Source organism: Lactuca serriola, chromosome 9 (genome assembly GCF_051521515.1).
Source record: "Lactuca serriola cultivar US96UC23 chromosome 9, Lser_US96UC23_V15, whole genome shotgun sequence".
NCBI classification, from domain to species: Eukaryota; Viridiplantae; Streptophyta; class Magnoliopsida; order Asterales; family Asteraceae; genus Lactuca; species Lactuca serriola.
In genome coordinates, this window is record NC_136416.1 from 3,171,780 (window position 1) to 3,191,059 (window position 19,280).

Here is a 19,280-nt window from a genome sequence, read left to right on the forward strand (position 1 = left end):
TTTATCAATCTCAAAATAGATAACTAACGACATGTGTTCTCCCCAAAATATAAAATCTCAAAAGGACGGGGGTAAAGAACTCACATAAACAGACATTGATTTTTTTTTACATTTTTCCGAACTATATTACCAATAATAGGATTTATGTCGAAAATCAATAGTTTAATGTTTCGCGATTAATAAATCTGAAAACGTCTAATATTTCAATTTTTATAAATATTTCTACTAAAAATATTTCAAATATGAAATTAAATAGTAGACTATAACTTGAGTCCAAAAATGCTTTCGAAATTTCCATTTGAGGTGTGCAAGTCCCTCAACGGATAGAAACGATTTCAGCGATTTTTAAGAAATCAGTATTATACTGGTTTCAGATTCTTAAAACGGTCGTATCTTTTGCATACGCACTCCGTTTTGGACAATCTTTATATTTTCGGAATTAGGGAAACACGTACTATGAGACTATAGTGTTTGTATAGCTCACACTTGTTTAATATAAAATTTCAGTTTTTCAGGCGTATTCTTAGGGTTGCAGTTTGAGTTGTTTGATTCGTTTGTCGGTTTACATATTTGGAAGTAAGATACCATCTGATATCTTATAATAGTTGAAATAACTCATTTATTTTACATTAGATGCACTAAAACTCAATGAGTCAATTTACCAAGAGATTTACTATGAACTTGACTGTTCATAGTCTTTAGGTACTGTTCATAGTCTTTGACCTAAATTACGGGATGTCACATTACCTCCCTGTTAAGGGAATTTCGTCCCAAAATTCTTATGTTCTAGATTATTTTGTTCCACTATCATTTTGTTTTAACTAGTGGAGGAAGCACCACTAAATAGTTGCGGATACTTTTTTTTTTCATTTGGTCCTCACATTCCCAAGTAAACTCCAACTCTCTACAAGAGTTCCATCGGGCATTTACTATAGTTATTCGACTTTGCGTGAGGCTTTTGATTTCTCGATCCATGATCTTCACCAGTTACTTCATGAAATGAACTTTAGTGTTGACCTGGATCTCATTGAGAGGAAAGACACGGTTCTTATTGGAGAGACACTCCTTAAGATTTAACATGTGGAAGGTATTGTGAACTTTATTTAGTTCTTCAGGTGAATAGAGTTTGTAAGCCACCGGAACAACCCTTTCCAGGATTTCAAAAGGTCTGATGTAACGAGGATTTTTTTCCAAATCCAGTGACAACTTTCCATATTGCGACCTTTTGTAGGACACGGTCTCTTACTTTGACTTCTAAAGGTATGTGTCTTGTGTCAGCATAACTTTTCAGACGATTACATGCAACATTTAATCGTTCTGTAACACCTGATTTTGAAAGTGCTTCGTTACTCGGGGCTGCGACCCGATCCTCAGTTGCATTGTAGTCTGTCGAACTCCTTGCTCACGGTTGGTTGTCCACCTGCCCGACCATAAATAACATAGGCGTACGTTCCAGGTTTATTTATGGTATGACTTATGTATGGTACTAACCTTAATTGATGTGTTTGACCTAAAGGATTGAGTTGGTAGTTTTAAATGGAGACATGTTAGAGTTTTATTAAGTGTTCTCATCGCGATTCGGAGAATATATAACTCTTATATATTATTGTTGGTATGGTTTGCAGTATTATTAAATTTTGTTTTGTACTCCAAGGTTACCGACTACAGAGGAAGGCCAGACTAGAAACACCGGAGGGCATGACCACTTTAGCAATTAAGTCGTTTTGAAATCCAACAGTCCAACCGACATTTCAAACTAGATTCCTCGTACCGTAAGTAGCCATGAAGTAGTGTAATTAATAATAATAATAATAATACTTTTATTAGAAGCTAGTTTCTATAGTTGTATTCCTCTTTCAAGGATATGAGTTCTCTATAGCCAATTTCAAACCAGATTCCCTGTACCGTATGTAGCCATGAAATAGTGTAATTAATAATAATACTAACAACAACAACAACAACAACAACAACAACAACAACAACAACAACAACAACAACAACAACAATAATAATAATAATAATAATAATAATAATAATACATGAATTGCCTTAACTAATAGGCATATAATACAACAGTAAGTAAACTACGTCACCTGTAATCCAATCCATCTTGAGTGTTTGTTTAGTGATTTCCTGAGAATACATGTAGGTTTGAGGGACAACACAAGGTTGGTGAGCGTTACAGGTTTTATGCTAAAAGCAGTAATAATACTTTTAAAAGCTTTTCAAAAAGTATTTCTTTATAGGTAAACCATATTTAAATAAGCTTTGAAAAATCCAAAAGGTGTCTTGGTATAAGTAAATTCGTGCTTAAAATGGTTTTGAAAGAATCAAGTTTGTGAGTTATAGTAAGAGAGAGAGAAAGAGAAATTCGAGTTAATGTTTATAGTGAGTCCTATAACCAAGTTATGTGACTCGAGTGTACCCGACTACAACTCTTCATTGGACGTTGCAGTAAAAATTATAGACGCCTATCACCAGTTTCGATTAATCAGTCGAGGTTGTAGCTAGCAACTGCACGTGGGGATGTCAACCCCGTATAGATCTGTACATATGTATCTCACTTTGAAGATTAACGGTTATAGTAGAGTGGGTAGGCTAAGTGTTTAAACTCAGCTAATGAATAACGCCTCACTAAAAAGCCTTTAACTAAAACAGTTGGTGAATAACTCTCATCCCTAACTTAATTGTGATTAAATCCCAAGGCAAAATGAATATCGTTGTATAAAGTTTATAAAAGCCAAGTATGTTTGACATGTGTGTAAAAGTGTAATGTGCTCGTTTTTATAAAAATGAATGTTTCAAATTAATGAACATATGTACATGCATAAACGTTGTGCACTTAAACATATAAATAAACATGCATAGTAATAGTTTGAATCCTTGAAATACTACAAAATTTTATAACGTGCTTGTTATAATATACAACGTCGCATAAACTTTTCGTTTTTGAAATACTTCTCGGGACCATTTCGTAACAAATTTGTACTATTGGGGACTGATTTGTAAATTCAGTAAAGTATAAGGGCTTTTTGGTAATTTAATTAAATGGTTAGGACTATTTTGTTATAAAAAAAATGAGGGGTTGTTTTATACAAACAGGTTTAATGTTTGGGTTTGGGACTAATTTTGTAAGGTATTTGTCAATTGAGGGTAGATTTTGATAAATGTAAATGCAGGTTTAAGGTTTTTAAAGTTTGACTTGGTCAAAATCAAACGTGTTTTTGTTGAAGCCTTGGAGGACGATCGGCTGGTCAAACTTATTAAAGGAAATTAGGGTTTATTTGTCCCAGTCATTTGTTGAAGGATGAAAGGAACAAACGAAAGCGGGTGCAGTTGGGTGATTGCAGTCGGGAAGAGACGCACGAAGGTAGGGAGAAGGAAAATGCGAGGGCTCGCGACTTATGAAGAAGTTTTCTCGGAGGCGTTTCTGGTGTTCGGTCGAACCGAAGGAAGAGAAGAGACGAAAGCAGAGAGGCTTTCTCTCTTTCCCGTCCGGCTGCTAGATGCGAGGAAAGATGAGGTCCGAAGAGACGGAGGGGGATCGGTCCGGGGAGGCGTCGCGAGCAGCGACGTCAGTGAAGATGAGACCTTCGGAGGTCGTTGGTCGCTAGGAACAGAAGAGAGAGTGTGAGTGTGGGGTTGTGGTGGTTGCACGGTGGCCTCACGGTCGGCTGTTCATCGACGAAGATGGAGGCGAACGGAGATAGGGATGGTGGAACAAGGAGAGCAGGTGAGGGGGTCCGGTGGTTTTTGCTTGAATATCATAGGTCGTTTTCTTCTTCTTCTTCTTCCTTTTTTTCCGATCAATCAATAAGTAAAATTGATTTTTTGGGATGTTGTTTGTTCTATCATGAATCTATGATATGAACAAAATAGATATTTTGGGTTTGCTTTTGACAGAAAATCGATGGGGTTGTTGCTGTTTGAGTGGTGCTTGTCATCGAGGGAGAGGGAGAACGGGGCTGCCTCTTCTTGACTTTCACAGGTAAAAATCCTAACTTGTGGTGTGTGTTCTTGACTCAAACAACAAAAATTGGAGGATACTAGTATAACCGATTCCTGACAAATCAGATGGGTGTTGATGAGTTATTTACTATGTGTAAAACCCGTGTATTACACGGTTGATTAAAAAAAATATATCAAAGTTTAAATATTAAGAATTTTTTAAAATAAAATTTCAAAATAAATAGACATAATGAATAAATAGAATCACTATTAAGAAAATAATCCATAATATCGATGATTGTTTTGTCATATTCATTAAATTTATTATAATATTTAATGTATTTTAATATATCTTATATATTTTTGAAGATTCTTTACATTTATTATCATATTAAATATATTTAATACTTTACATATATAAATTTAGTATTATGTGGCATATTAATTGATTTAATTAAAAAAAAACCACAAAAGACATGTGGATTTAAATTTAATCAAAAAATTTACAAAATTACATGTGGCAAATTTAATGAGAAGATGACATTTGGCAAAATGATCTTCATTTATTAGGATAGATTTGGATATTTATTGACAGAGAAGTGAAGGAGAAGAAGGGCGGAGTGTTACGTTGAGGGTAGAGTAGGGAAGAGGGTAAACGTGATTGAAGCAATACTTGGGATGATTCCTTATTTGATTGTAATTTTACAGATTGATCTTCTTGCAGACGTAGCTAATTTATAGTTAGATATGGGGTATATGGCATATGGGGATATATTTGAATGATCTTGATAGATTTAGGATGGTATTTGAGTATTAAGATTTGTACAACATATACTCACACATGTATAAATATTTTTATGATTTTGGGGAAGATTTTGGTTGTATAATAATTTGTATAATTTGTATAAATATAGAAAATTGTTCACAATTTCCTTTTTACATAATATTTTGTAATATGCCTTTATTTTTTATTATAATAGTAATTTTTTTTATTAGTTTTCATCCAATTTAAGTTTTCTATCATCCATTATAGCAATATACTTTCTTCCCATGTAAAATTTCCATTATTGATTTACAAATATATTTTTCTGTTTATATTTTATATGACCATCATACGTACATAAATTCACACAACATCAAGTTTATTTGATTTTATAGAGTAATCTGCTTAAAGGTTATAGTTTACTTAACTTTTATTAATCCATTTCTTATAATTATTTAATCATGTGCAACATAAATAATAATAGAGTTTACTAGTTTGGTTAACAATTGTTTTTCTTAGTTTGCTAGTTTTACCACATACCAAATTTCCACTTACATAATATCATTACGTGTTTCATATATATGTATATTTAGTATGGAGCGATTCCAATTTGTACAGGTAGTTTATTTATCAATCTCAAAAGTGTTAAACTTACAACATTACTCTCCCCAAAATATAACATCGGAAAAGGACAAGGGCTAAAGAACTCACATAAACCTGCATTGAATTTTTTTATATATATTTTTCCAGACTGCATTACCAATAATAGGAGTTATGTCGAAAATCAATAGTTTAATGTTTCGCGATTAATAAATCTGAAAATGTCTAATTTTTCAATTTTATAAATATTTTTACTAAAATATTTCAAATATAAAATTAAATAATAGACTATGACGTGAGTCCAAATATGCTTTTGAAATTTCCATTCGAGGTGTGCAAGACCCTCAAGAGATAGAAACGGTTTTAGCGATTTTAAAAAAATCAGTATTATATTGGTTTTTGATTCTCAAAACGGTCGTATCTTTTACATACGAACTCCGTTTTAGACGCTCTTTATATTTTCGGAATCAGTGAAACACGTACTACGAGACTAGAGTGTTTTTATGGCTCACGCCTTTTTAATAAAATATTTCATTTTTCAGGCGTATTTTTAGGGTTGTAGTTTGAGTTGTTTGATTCGTTTGTCACTTTACATATTTGGAAGTAAGATACCATCTGATATCTTATAGTAGTTGAAATAACTCATTTATTTTACATTAGATGCACTAAAACTCAATGAGTCAATTTACCAAGAGACTTACGATGAACTTGACCGTTCACGGTCTTTGACCTAAATTACGGGATGTCACACAACTCCTTAAGTCTAAGTGAATCCTTTTGCAATAAGTATTGCGTTCAATTCATGTAAATTGCCAGCCATTTCAGTATTCTTCTTGAAGATCCACTTACTCCCAATAGTCTTACAATCGGGAGGAAGCTCAACCAAATCACAAAATTGGTTTTCCCTCATAGATTGCATCTCCGTGTTCACGACTTCAAGCCATTTGTTAGATTAAAGATATGACATTGTATATCGATCGTTGACCGGCTCATCAACATTTATCATCATCAAGCACTCATTAATCAGAAATTCATATCTCTCAGGTTCACAACGAGTTTACCGGATCTGCAAATGCCTTGGGTTTTTTTTTTTCAGGTTGAAGAAGAACAATCTTTTCATCTTCAACAACCTCTTGTTGAGTACTAGTGTCAAAATGAGTTGCATCATGTTGTGGTTCTTGACCTTCTTCAAGTTCCACGCACCTCTCACTCGTTTCATACATTAGAAACGTGTTTTCTAAGATTTCATCCTTTCGTAAAATAAAGATTTTATTCTCACTTGGGATGTAGAAGTAATAACCAAAACAATCTTTAGGGTATCCAACAAATATTCATTTGGTAGACTTAGGTTCGAGTTTGCTTAAAATTTCTTGTCTGACATAAGCTTCACAACCCTAAACTTTCAATTAAGATAAATATGGAGCTTTTTCATACCAAATCTCAAATGGTGTTTTTTCTACCTTTTTAGTTGGTTCCATATTCAAAATATAAGTGGCGGTGAATAAGGAATAACTCCAAAATGATAAAGGAAGACTACTTTTGCTCATTATAGATCGAACCATATCAAGTAAGGTCTTATTTCTCCTCTCAGACACACCATTAAGTTGTGGTGTTAAGGGTGGATTAAGTTGTGAGATAATCTCATGACTTCTAACATAATCTTGGAACTCTTGGCTCAAGTACTCGCCACCTCTATCCGAAAAAAAGGATTTTGATTGTGTGGTTGAGTTGATTCTCAACTTCACTTCGAATCAATTTGAACTTTTCAAATGCTTCATGTTTATGTTTCATCAAATAAACATAACCAAAACGACTGAATTCGTCAATGAAGGTGATGTAATATCTTTCACCATATATAAACATAGTTTTGAAAGGACCATGCACGTCAGTATGTATGATGCCTAACAAAACACTTGCCCTTTCACTCGAACTAGAGAAAGGGGACTTTATCATCTTTCCACACAAACAATATCCACATATATCAAATGACCCGGTTTCATTTTCCCCCAAAAGTCCACTCTTTGGAGTTGAGATATGTGCTTCTTGTTTATGTGACCAAGGTGACAATGCCATAAATATGTTTGGTTCAAATCTTGGTTGAACCTTTTAGCGTTAACAAGATAAATGGATTTATTGTTTGAAGTGTCATAAAGGTTTAATTCATAAATTCCATTTATAGGTTTAGCCTCAAAATAAAATATTCCATTCAATAAGGAATGAATATTGTCATCAAAAAATTGATGATTAAAACCATATTTCCTTAAAACTCAAAACTAAAAAAATATTTTTTATATTAATAAAAGTTATCAAAAAAAACATTGTCTAATAATAAATATAGGCAAGATGGTAAACATAATTCAAAATGTCCTATCGCCTTGACAACAACCCGTGCTCCATTACTGACATGAAGTACCATCTCCCCTGCTTTCAACTCCTTACTCTTTTTGAACACCAGTAACGAATTACATATGTGAGTCACAACCAGTATCAAATACCCATGTGTTAGATTAAAAAGTAAATAATCTCATTTCAATCATGAAAATAGATATACCCGAAGTGCCTTACCTAACCTTCTTAGCTTTCAACCCTATAAGATATGTAGGACAGTTCCATTTCTAATGCCCAACGACTCTACACTCAAAGCATGTGTCATCATTGGCTATCATCTCATTCTTCTTTGTTGTTGGTTCTTGGGGAGCTATCTTCCCTTTGCCTTTTCCAGCTTGTGGTTTGACTTTGGAGTTCTTTCCCTATTTATTTTTCTTGACCCGTCCTTCACAAATCATGAGGACTTGTGGGTTTTTCCTTAGGATGTTTTTCTCAGCAGTTTTGAGCATCGAGTGCAAATTAGAGATAGGTTTCTACCACCCATTCATGTCATAGTTCAAATTGAAAGTATCATAAGACTTTGGTAATGAATTTAGCATTAAATATATGGCCAAGTATTATGGAAATAGAGATACCAATATCTCTAGTTAATTTAGATAACTCTTCAAATTGAGAACATGTGTGCTCACATTCCTAATCTCCTATGTTTTGAAAACATTAAGAGATCAGATAGTTTCATATATCTCAATTCTGGCTTGCTGAATAAATGTCTCCTTGAGTTCTTTCCCTATTTATTTTTCTTGACCTATCCTTCAAGAATTATGAGGACTTGTGGCTTTTTCCTTGGGATGTATTTCTCAACAGTTTTGAGCATCGAGTGCAAATTAGTGGTAGGCTTATCCCACCCATTCATGTCATAGTTCTGAGTGAAAGTATCATCAGACTTTGGTAATGAGTTTAGAATTAAATATGTGACCAAGTCTTGTCGATATGGAGAGCCCAATCTCTTTATTTAATCTAGATAACTCTTCATCTTGAGAACATGTGTGATCACATTCCCAATCTCTTCCATTTTGTAGTCATGTAGAGATCAGACAATTTCATATCTCTTAGTTCTGGCTTGCTGACTAAATGTCTCCTTGAGATGTTTAGTCATCTCATAGGCATTGTGATGTTCCACATCCCGCTGAAGATACATAATAGAAAGCATAAGGAATGAAACATCAAGTGCATCATCAAAATGCTTGATCCATGCATCGTGTGCAACCGTAGGAGTGAGAGATGGTTCATCGAGAAGTAGAACCTCAAGAGCATAGTCTTTCTCTTCTTGTTTCAAAACGATTCTCAAACTTTTGTGTCATTCCAAAAAGTTGGAATGACCCGATGCTTCTTTGTCTAAGTTAGACAAACCAAATATACAGTGGGTGGTGAAGGTATGTTACAGTCGTAGGTAGGGCCATCTACAAAATTTTAACACTTTTTAATTTAGTATTTAATTATTTAAAATCAATACCCTTTTCCTTCCAAATACATTAATTATTAAAGTCTAGGATCCAAGTTGCAAATCAAAAAAATTATTAGGTGACCTTTATTCTATCCACTTGATATCAACGAGGTAAATAGATTTTTATTAATTACACCAAGTTTAATTCCTAGATGTATAGGATCCTTAACAATATACTTTGTTAATGACATGTTTGATCCCGTCTATGCCTCAAAACTCTTTTGCTTAGGTGACCTTTATCACAAGAGATTTCCCTTCAAGTAATCCAATTAGAGAAACTTGTATAATCGGCTTATAACTAGGTTATAGAAATCGAGAATACACCTTGGCCACCAAAAGATAATACAAATGGTCAGGTGACCTGTATCCCACAAGTATTATGCAAATGGTGAGCAAATGTTTCTAAAGTTGGATGGAATAGTCTTGTATTTTGAAAAGGGATTTATATGTCTTATTATTCCATTATAAAATATGTGATATCATGGTTATTGCATGCACATGGTACTAGTTTTAAAAAATCACTTTGTTCCACTGTTAAATTAGGTGTCTAAGCCATAACTATAATTGGTATGTACTTGATTTGATGGTAGCATGGTCCGTTTGGGTTGTCTTCACACCGGCAACTAGACAGGATGACTATTAGAGAGAGAGACTGAATTTATTATTTAGAATAATAAATTGGGGCATAAATATGGTTTATTAATATATTATATGAATAATATATTAATTAGAAATCATATTGTTAATAAGTATTTAATCAAAAATTAATTTGGAATTATTTTGGGATTAAAGGAACAGACTTAAAGTGCAGGGGTTGTTTTGTAATTATTTGATAGTTGAGGCTTTGGGCCATTGGATCACCCTTATTAGGGAGGTCCAAAAATACCTAGAAGGTTCTAGGTATTTTCGTCCAAGCCCTAAGGTAAGGGAGTCCATGGACTTGCTTAGGCCCTAAGCTAAGGAATTAGGGTTTCCACCTTAAAACCCTAGATAGCCTCAAGTATAAATAGGACCCCGGGCTCTTGATTTCGTCCCATCCTTGTGAAACCCTATAAGAGCCAATTTTTGGTGCAAGTCACCCTCTCTCCTCTCTCTCATATTCATCCTCTTTCTCTAGTGTGTTTGTGTGACATCCCCTAATTTCTCGGCCAGAAAAGACCGATTTAATTTATGCTTTTTTAAAATAAAATCAGAGAAATCTTTTTAAAAGATGTTGCGGAATTGGTCCCCAAACAAAATATGATAAAAGTTTATCAAAACCCTTCATTAAGAAGGTATATGTTTTCCATATATATATCAAAACCTCGGGATGTCATGTTCCGATACAGATCAAAAGCATAAACAAGACATTATAAGCCTTTTAACAGTTATTTACAACTACTGGCCTATAATCCAAAAATCTCTCGTTGTCCTCCGACTATGCTCGGGGTCCACTACCTGTAACATAAAAAGTTGAGTGGGTCAGGCTTGGGAGCCTGGTGAGCATATAGGGTTTTCAACCCACAATAATAATAAACTTACTAAGTTCATCAATCAACAATAACCCTGATTACCCGATCCCGTTATCCTCACTTTATGTCCCTAAACACTTATCACAAAGGACCTAGCCTAAAGAATATCATCGGGATTGACACTACTGCTAAGGGGTTTCCTCAGCTATACATGTCCTAAAGGCAACCATGAGGGGGATGGAGTACAGCGAATGAACACTCTTAGTTCATTAACACCTACAGGTTGCGGACCTGCTGATGTTTCCCACTGGACTATCTAGAAAGTCTGTGGTCGTCATCCAAACTCCGCTAGATGACTGGATCTCAAAACACGTCGAGGCCTCTCATCAATTTTATTTTATCACACATCACAATCTACCCATGTTCTATCCAACATATTTGTAGATAAAATACTTATACAGTTTAAAACTTGTATAAAACATCAACACAACAATCACCTCAAATAAATAATTAATATATTTACACATAGCACGTATTATAAGGTAAATACTTCATATCTATGTGTAAAATGAAAGTGACTATATACTCACATGATTTGACGATAATCGGGCAACAATTCGTTTCCTAAAACGATCGTTTCTAATAAAATCGGGAGTTTTATTGAGAAACCGGGCTTTGTAAAAGTCGGGCTTCGAAACCGAAAAGATAAATTTTCCGGGCTTCTCGGGCACTTCGTGGGGGTATTCCGGGCTTTACAATCGATATCGGGGCTTTGCGGGATGTTAAGATGAAGAAAATATGGGTTTAGGGGTTAAAAGTGGCAATTTCTTAAAAATATCCGAGAAGGCTCGCAGCCTTCTATTTATAGGGGGAAGCTTCTGATCGGACGGTCAGGAGTCTTTTGATCCGACGGTTGAGAAGGCTCGCAGAGGGGGGGCTCGCATGTTGGCTGCGCGTGCGAAGGAGCTGCTGGCGGCCTATGATTGGACCGAAGTCCGGATCCGATGAGGGGGGTTTGTGGCACCTGCGAGGGTTCAGACTCATCAGTCACTACACATGCGTCGGATGCGAGGCTTGCCACCGAGGCTTCTACGTGTAGTCAGCGGATTGGACCGCAGCTCGGACTCGGAAGGACATGACACGCCTCGCCAGGTGGCTTCGTGACTCAGCAGCTTGGATACGTGGCGCATGCGAAGCGAGGACACGTGGCCGAAGTCCACGTGTGCGAAATTCCTCGGTTTTGGGGATTTTTCTCGTTTTTCGCGCGAAAACTTCTAAAATCCATAACTTTCGCATACGAGCTCCATTTTTGACGTTCTTTATATGCACGGGTAGCTAAAGTTACGATCTACAACTTCCGTTTAGACTTTGTCGGCTAATTTTGACTTTAAATTTTATATTATTATTTTTAACAGACCGGGACAGGAAATCCGTTAAAAATTCATAACTTCTTCATCCGACGTCCGTTTTCGTCAGACTTTTTACCGTTGTGCTCCTAATGACGAGACCTTCAATTCTTGTTTAGGTTATGTCGGCTAAAAATCGCTCGATCTAAAATTCGAGTTTTTAGCTGTCTACTGCTACGCTGAAACTTCGAAAAATCATAACTTCCTCATACGAAGTCAGATTTGGGCGTTCTTTTTATCGAACTTCTCGGTTTAAGGAATACTACGACTTTCATTTAGATTACTAATGCTAAAAAGTAGTTTATCAAAAACTCACTTTTTACGACATTCAGCACCGTGCCGGTTTTGTCACGAAACTTCGACAGGTCATAACTTCTTCGTTATAACTCGGATTTTGGTATTCTTTATATCCCCGAAATCCTTGTTTCGACCACTATAACTTTATGTAAAGATATCGGGCTTATCTCACACTTTAATTTTGACGCTTATTTTTATTCTTAATTAATTAAGCCCTAATAATTAAGCATAAAACACATAATTCACATAATATTCACATAATTCCTTTTCTTTTCTTCAAAATGAGTTACAAAGGTTAATCTAGACTATTAACTCAATATAAATGCCTAGGCTAGAAACACGAGTGTTACAATTCTCTCCCCCTTAGGACGATTCCGTCCCCGGGATCACATATCACCAAACAACTGCGGGTAGCGACTCATCATGACACTCTCCGTTTCCCAAGTGAGATTTGGTCCATTCGTATGCTTCCAGCGCACAAGCACTAAATCGACCATCTTGCGTCGTAACTTCATAGTCTTACGGTCAACGATTGCCTCAGGTTCCTCGATCAACCTCTTGTTTTCATCCAACCTTAACTCAGAAATCGGAATTATGTCGGGCACATCTCCTGTGAACTTTCTCAAATAACACACATGAAAGGTGTTATGAATACCCTCTAGTTCTTCCAGTAACTCTAGCTTGTAAGCTTGATTCCCGATTCTCTGAATAACTTTAAATGGTCCAATAAACCTTGGACTCAACTTCCCTCTCTTACCAAATCTTATAAGTCCCTTCCACGGCGAGACTTTAAGTAAAACCGAATCTCCAACATCGAAGGATATCGGTTGTCTTTTCTTGTCAGCATAACTCTTTTGTCGATCTTGAGCAGCTAACATCCTTTTCCTTATCACTTTCAACTTTTCAGCAGTCACATAGACTATTTCAGGTCCCATAAACTGCTTTTCCCCAGCTTCCGGCCAACATGATGGCGTTCGACACTTTTCCCCATACAAAGCGTGATAAGGTGCCATCTTAATGCTTGAGTGGAAACTATTATTATAGGAGAATTCTACTAAAGGTAAGTGTTCATCCCAGTTACCTTGGAATTCTAGGGTACATGCTCTCAGCATATCCTCCAATGTTTGAATCGTTCGCTCGCTCTGACCATCGGTTTGCGGATGGTAAGCTATACTCAAACACAACTTGGTACCCAATTCCTCTTGTAGACTCCTCCAATATCTCGAGGTAAAACGACTATCACGATCGGACACAATCGTTAACGGAACACCGTGAAGCCTCACAATTTCCTTCACGTAAGAATTCGCCAGTTTATCCATAGACCATTTCTCTTTGGCCGCTATAAAATGCGCACTCTTAGTGAAGCGATCAACGACCACCCAAATCATGTTGTGACCGTTCCTTGTTCTGGGTTGTTTAGTCACAAAATCCATGGTGATGTCTTCCCATTTACCCATGGGTACAGGTAAAGGTTCTAAACTCCCATTTCTCTTTGACATATGTTGCATAATAATAAGGATGAACCTATCATACCTATTGAGGAACCCGAATTGATTCCCGAGCAATCGGAGGAAGGGAACAATAGTCGCATTATGAGTCAAGTTGGGACTCAAGGAGAACGAAGGAACGATCCGGAAAGGAGAAACAACAAGGATGGGCGAATGTACAAGAACTTCTTGGGCGCCAAGCCGCCAAGTCTTTCTGGAAGCCCAAAGCCTGTTGATATAATGGATTGGATCTCCGAAATGGAGATGGTATTTGAAAGTTGCGACTGTAGCAACAAACAGAAGACTGTCTTTGCGGTTAGACAACTGAAGACTGGAGTCTTGAGTTGGTGGAAGTTGTTGGCAGATACTATGCCATGAGGAGAAGCCCTGAAAATGTCACGGGAGGAATTCTTGGAGCAACTAAGGGTGCAGTATTGTTCAGAAATAGATCTGATTGATCTGAACAATGAGTTCCAAAACTTGAAGAAAGGGAAGATGAGCATAGATGACTATGCTACTGCATTTACTGAGAAAATGAAGTTGTTTCCGTACCTAGTGCCAACGAAACTCTCCAAGATAGAGAGGTTTGCTAATGGACTGCCTGCCGACTTTGGTCCGACAGTCAAAATGGCAACTACTCTGAAAACGGCTGTTCGTGCAGCTAAGAATGTGGAGGCCCAGCAGAAGGAAAAGGGTCTGGAAAGGATAGATGTTGGCAAAAAGAGGAAGTTCGATGGAACTTCAGGGCCCAACAAGAAAAACAAGTTCTCGAAGTCTGGTTCGAGGGGAGGTGGAAGTGAAGGGAAATGGTGCGACAAATGTAAGAAAAAGCATCATGGAAGATGTGAGGTGGCGAACACATGCTACAAGTGTGGAAAGTCAGGGCACTATGTCAATGAATGTACCCTCACTAAGAAAGTTTGCTATGGTTGTGGTGACGAGGGACACATGTCGAGGGACTGCCCGAAGAAGAAGGAGGCAGCTAGACCCAACATTCCACCAAAGCCAAAGGCGAGAGCATTCCAGATGAAACTGGAAGCTGCTAAAGATGAAGCTGATGTCGCTTCAGGTACCTTTCTCGTTAACGAATTGCCTGCCCAAATTTTATTTGATTCTGGAGCCAACTACTCCTTTATATCGCACGAATTTGGTAGAAAGCTAGCTTTGCCTGTTGTTAGACTAGATGATGCCTTATTAGTCGAAGTTGCTAGTGGCAAGTTTGTACCTGTTAGCCATCGTATGAAAAACATCTTAATTGATCTGAATGGGAATAAGTTCCACGAGGAGTTATTGCCTATAGAACTAAACGGTTTCGACATCGTTTTGGAATGGATTGGCTTCGCGCCAATGACACCGAAATTTTATGCAAGAAGAAAATAGTCAAAGTAAACCCGCCTGGGAAAGATTCGTTTATGGTGTATGGGGACAAACGCAGAGTGAATTCTGGAATCATTTCATTGATGAAAGCCAGAAAGTGTTTGAGCAAGGGGTGTACATCATATCTAGCATTCGTGATTGATGCTAAGACGGAAAAGAAGGTGATGCAGAATATTCCAGTTGTGTGTGATTATCCGGAAGTATTTCCCGAAGATCTTCCTGGATTACCGCCTGATCGACAAGTGGAATTCCGTATAGACTTGTTTCCATGAACAACGCCAATTGCGAAAGCACCTTATCGATTAGCATCGACAGAGATGAAGGAGCTAATGATGCAACTTCAGGAGTTATTGGACAAAGGTTTCATTAGACCTAGTTCATCGCCCTGGGGAGCTCCGTTGTTATTTGTGAAGAAGAAAGATGGAAGTATGAGAATGTGCATTGATTACCGAGAGCTGAACAAGACAACAATAAAGAATAGATATCCGTTGCCGAGGATTGATGACCTATTTGATCAATTGCAAGGTTCGAGCTATTTCTCGAAGATCGATCTTAGGTCAGGATATCATCAACTAAAAGTAAGAGAGCAAGATATCGAGAAGACTGCATTCAGAACTAGATATGGACACTACGAGTTCTTGGTTATGTCGTTTGGACTAACCAATGCTCCGGCAGCGTTCATGGATTTGATGAATAGAGTTTGTAATCCGTTCCTTGATAAATCTGTGATAGTGTTCATAGACGACATTCTGATTTACTCGAAAAGCCAGGAGGAGCATGGCAAACACTTGCGAGAAGTGTTGGAAGTCTTGAAGAAGGAGAAGCTGTATGCTAAGTTCTCCAAATGTGATTTTTGGATTCGTGAAGTCCAATTCTTGGGTCACGTGGTCAACCAAGAAGGGATAATGGTTGATCCAGCAAAGATTGAAGCTATAACGAAGTGGGAACAACCGAAAAGTCCCACGGAGATCCGAAGCTTTTTAGGATTAGCTGGATATTACCGAAGGTTTATCCAAGGCTTTTCTTCGATCGCTACTCCGTTGACGGCTTTAACCCACAAAGGAGCTACTTATGCTTGGCATGATAAGCATAATGAAGCATTCGAGAAGCTAAAGAAGAAGCTATGCGAGGCACCGATACTTTCTCTACCCGATGGAGTTGAAGACTTCGCCATTTATAGCGATGCGTCTGGGGTTGGATTGGGTTGTGTTTTGACCCAAAGAGAAAAGGTGATAGCATATGCGTCTCGACAGCTGAAAGAGCATGAAAAGAATTACCTGACTCATGATTTGGAGTTGGCAGCGGTAGTTTTCGCTCTGAAAATATGGAGGCATTACCTCTATGGCACGAAGTGCAAACTTTTCACTGATCATAAGAGTCTCCAATATCTCTTTAATCAGAAAGAATTGAATATGAGGCAACGACGCTGGCTAGAATTACTTAAAGACTACGACTGCGAGATACTTTACCACCCCGGTAAAGCTAATGTTGTTGCTGATGCTCTCAGTCGGAAAGTCAATCTTGAAAGGAAAAGGCCAAGAGCGTTGAGAATTGAAGTTGTCTCGACCATTGTGGAAAGTATAAAGAAAGCTCAGAGCGAAGCTGCTGAGAAGAATGACCGAAAGGAGGAACGTTTGGGCAAAAAGTTGGTGTTCGGTGTAAACAGTCATGGACTGAAGGTGTTCCAAGATCGGATTTGGATACCTAAGTCCGGAGGAATTAGAGATCTTCTGATGGAAGAAGCTCACAAGACCATGTACTCGATTCATCCGGGTAGCACTAAAATGTATAGGGACCTGAAACCCTACTACTGGTGGCCGACGATGAAGCTTGACGTTGCCAAGTATGTGGCTGAGTGGGCGACTTGTGCGAGAGTAAAGACACAACATCAGAAACCGTACGTGAGTTTAGAACCTTTGCCTGTGCCAATGGGTAAGTGGGAAGACATTGCTATGGATTTTGTCACTAAACTGCCCAGAACAAAGAATGGTCACGACATGATTTGGGTGGTCGTTGATCGATTCACTAAGGGTGCGCATTTCATAGCGGCCAAGGAGAAATGGTCTATGGAGAAGCTTGTGAATTCTTACGTGAAGGAAATTGTGAGGCTTCACGGTGTTCCGTTAATGATTGTGTCGGATCGTGATAGCCGTTTCACCTCACGATTTTGGAAAAGTCTACAAGATGAATTGGGTACTAAGTTGTGTTTAAGTACAGCTTACCATCCGCAGACTGATGGTCAGAGCGAAAGAACGATACAAACACTTGAAGATATGCTAAGAGCATGTACCTTGGAATTCCTAGGTAATTGGGATGAACATTTACCATTGGTAGAATTTTCCTACAATAATAGTTTCCACTCGAGCATTAAGATGGCACCTTACCAAGCTTTGTATGGACAGAAGTGTCGTACGCCGTCTTGTTGGCTTGAGGCTGGGGAAAAGCAGTTTATGGGACCGGAGTTGGTTCATCAAACTGCTGAAAAGTTAAAAATAATTAGGGAAAGAATGTTAGCGGCTCAGGATCGTCAAAAGAGCTATGTTGACAAGAAGCGGAGACCGATAACTTTTGAGGTTGGGGATTCGGTTTTGCTTAAAGTCTCGCCGTGGAAGGGACTTATAAGATTTGGTAAAAGGGGAAAGTTGAGTCCAAGGTTTATTGGACCGTTTAAAGTTCTTCAGAGGATTGGGAACCAAGCTTACAAGCTCGAACTACCAGAAGAACTAAATGGAATTCATAACACTTTTCATGTGTGTTATTTGAGGAAGTTCACGGGAGAAGTTCCCGACATAATTCCAATTTCTGAATTGAGAATTGATGAGAACAACAGGTAGATTGAGGAACCAGAGGCAATCGTTGACCGAAAGACTGAAGTTGCGACGCAAGATGGTTGGGTTAGTGCTTGTCCGATGGAAACACACGAATGGGCCGAATCTCACATGGGAGACGTCGAGTGACATGATGGGTCGCTATCCGCATTTGTTTGTTGATGTGTGATTCCGGGGACGGAATTATTCTAAGGTGGAGAGAATTGTAACGCCTGTGTTTCCAGGCTTTCCATTTTTAGCAATGTAATAGTCTAGGTTAACCTTTGTAACCCGTTTTGAAATAATAAGAATGTATTATTTGAGTATTATGTGTTTTGTGCTTAATTGCTTAATTATGTGGTCTGATTAATTAAGAATAAAAATAAGCGTCAAAATTTAAGTGTAAAATGAACTTAATATCTTTGGTTAATGTTGTAGTAGTTGAAACGAGGTTTCCGAATATATATATAGAACGCCCAAATCTGACTTCGTATGAGGAAGTTATGATTTATCGAAGTTTCGACTTAGCGGTATGCAACCTGAAATACTCGATTTGAGATCGAGCGGTTTTTAGCCGAAGCAATCTAAACGAGGATTGAAGGTCTCGTTGTTGGTATCAAAGCGATAAAAAGTTAGGCAAGAACGGACGTCAAACGAAGAAGTTATGAATTTATAACGAAGTTTTTCTGTCGCGGCCTATTAAAAATAAATAATAAAAATAAAGTCAAAATTAGCCGACGGAGTCTAAACGAAAGTTGTAGAGTGTAGTCTCACCTTCGCGTGGATATAAAGAACATCGAAAACGGAGTTCGTATGAAGAAGATATGAATTTCCGAAGTTTATTAAATAAATTGTATTTATTTTTAATTGGAAAATCCGGCATTATCCGAAGAGGAGTCAGTGGTCCGATCCGACGTACGCTGTGACATCCCCAAAGTCTCGGCCAGAAAAGACCGATTTTCATTTATGCTTTTAAATATTTTCAGAGTAAATCCTTTTGATTTGAGAGAGTTGCGGAATTTGTTCCCAAAACAAAACATGATAAAATAATATTTATCAAAGCATTTCATCAAGAGATGCATTTCATTATATAATCAAAACTCGGGATGTCATGTTCCGATACAGACCATAAAGCATAAACGATAAACATTACAAGTCATTCAACAAATATATACATATACAGACTTGTAAACAAAACAACAAGATGATCCATCCATCTTACGCCCTTGTGCCACTTCCTGTAATACAAATAAAACTGAGTGGGTCAGGCTTGGGAGCCTGGTGAGCATATAGGGTTTTCAACCCACAATAA

The 19,280-nt window shown here is 37.4% G+C and overlaps 1 long non-coding RNA gene across 2 annotated transcripts; it reads left to right on the forward strand.

Annotated features, from left to right (window-relative positions):
• Nucleotides 1-3,224: 3,224 nt before the first annotated feature.
• On the forward strand, nucleotides 3,225-4,892 carry LOC145077180 (uncharacterized). 2 transcript variants are annotated; one of them, XR_013693007.1, is made up of 2 exons: nucleotides 3,225-3,770; nucleotides 3,880-4,892. It is a non-coding gene; the product is annotated as an uncharacterized LOC145077180 (long non-coding RNA). The 2 variants fall into 2 exon arrangements; XR_013693006.1 differs by having other exon boundaries at nucleotides 3,904-4,892.
• The last annotated feature ends 14,388 nt before the right edge of the window (nucleotides 4,893-19,280 follow it).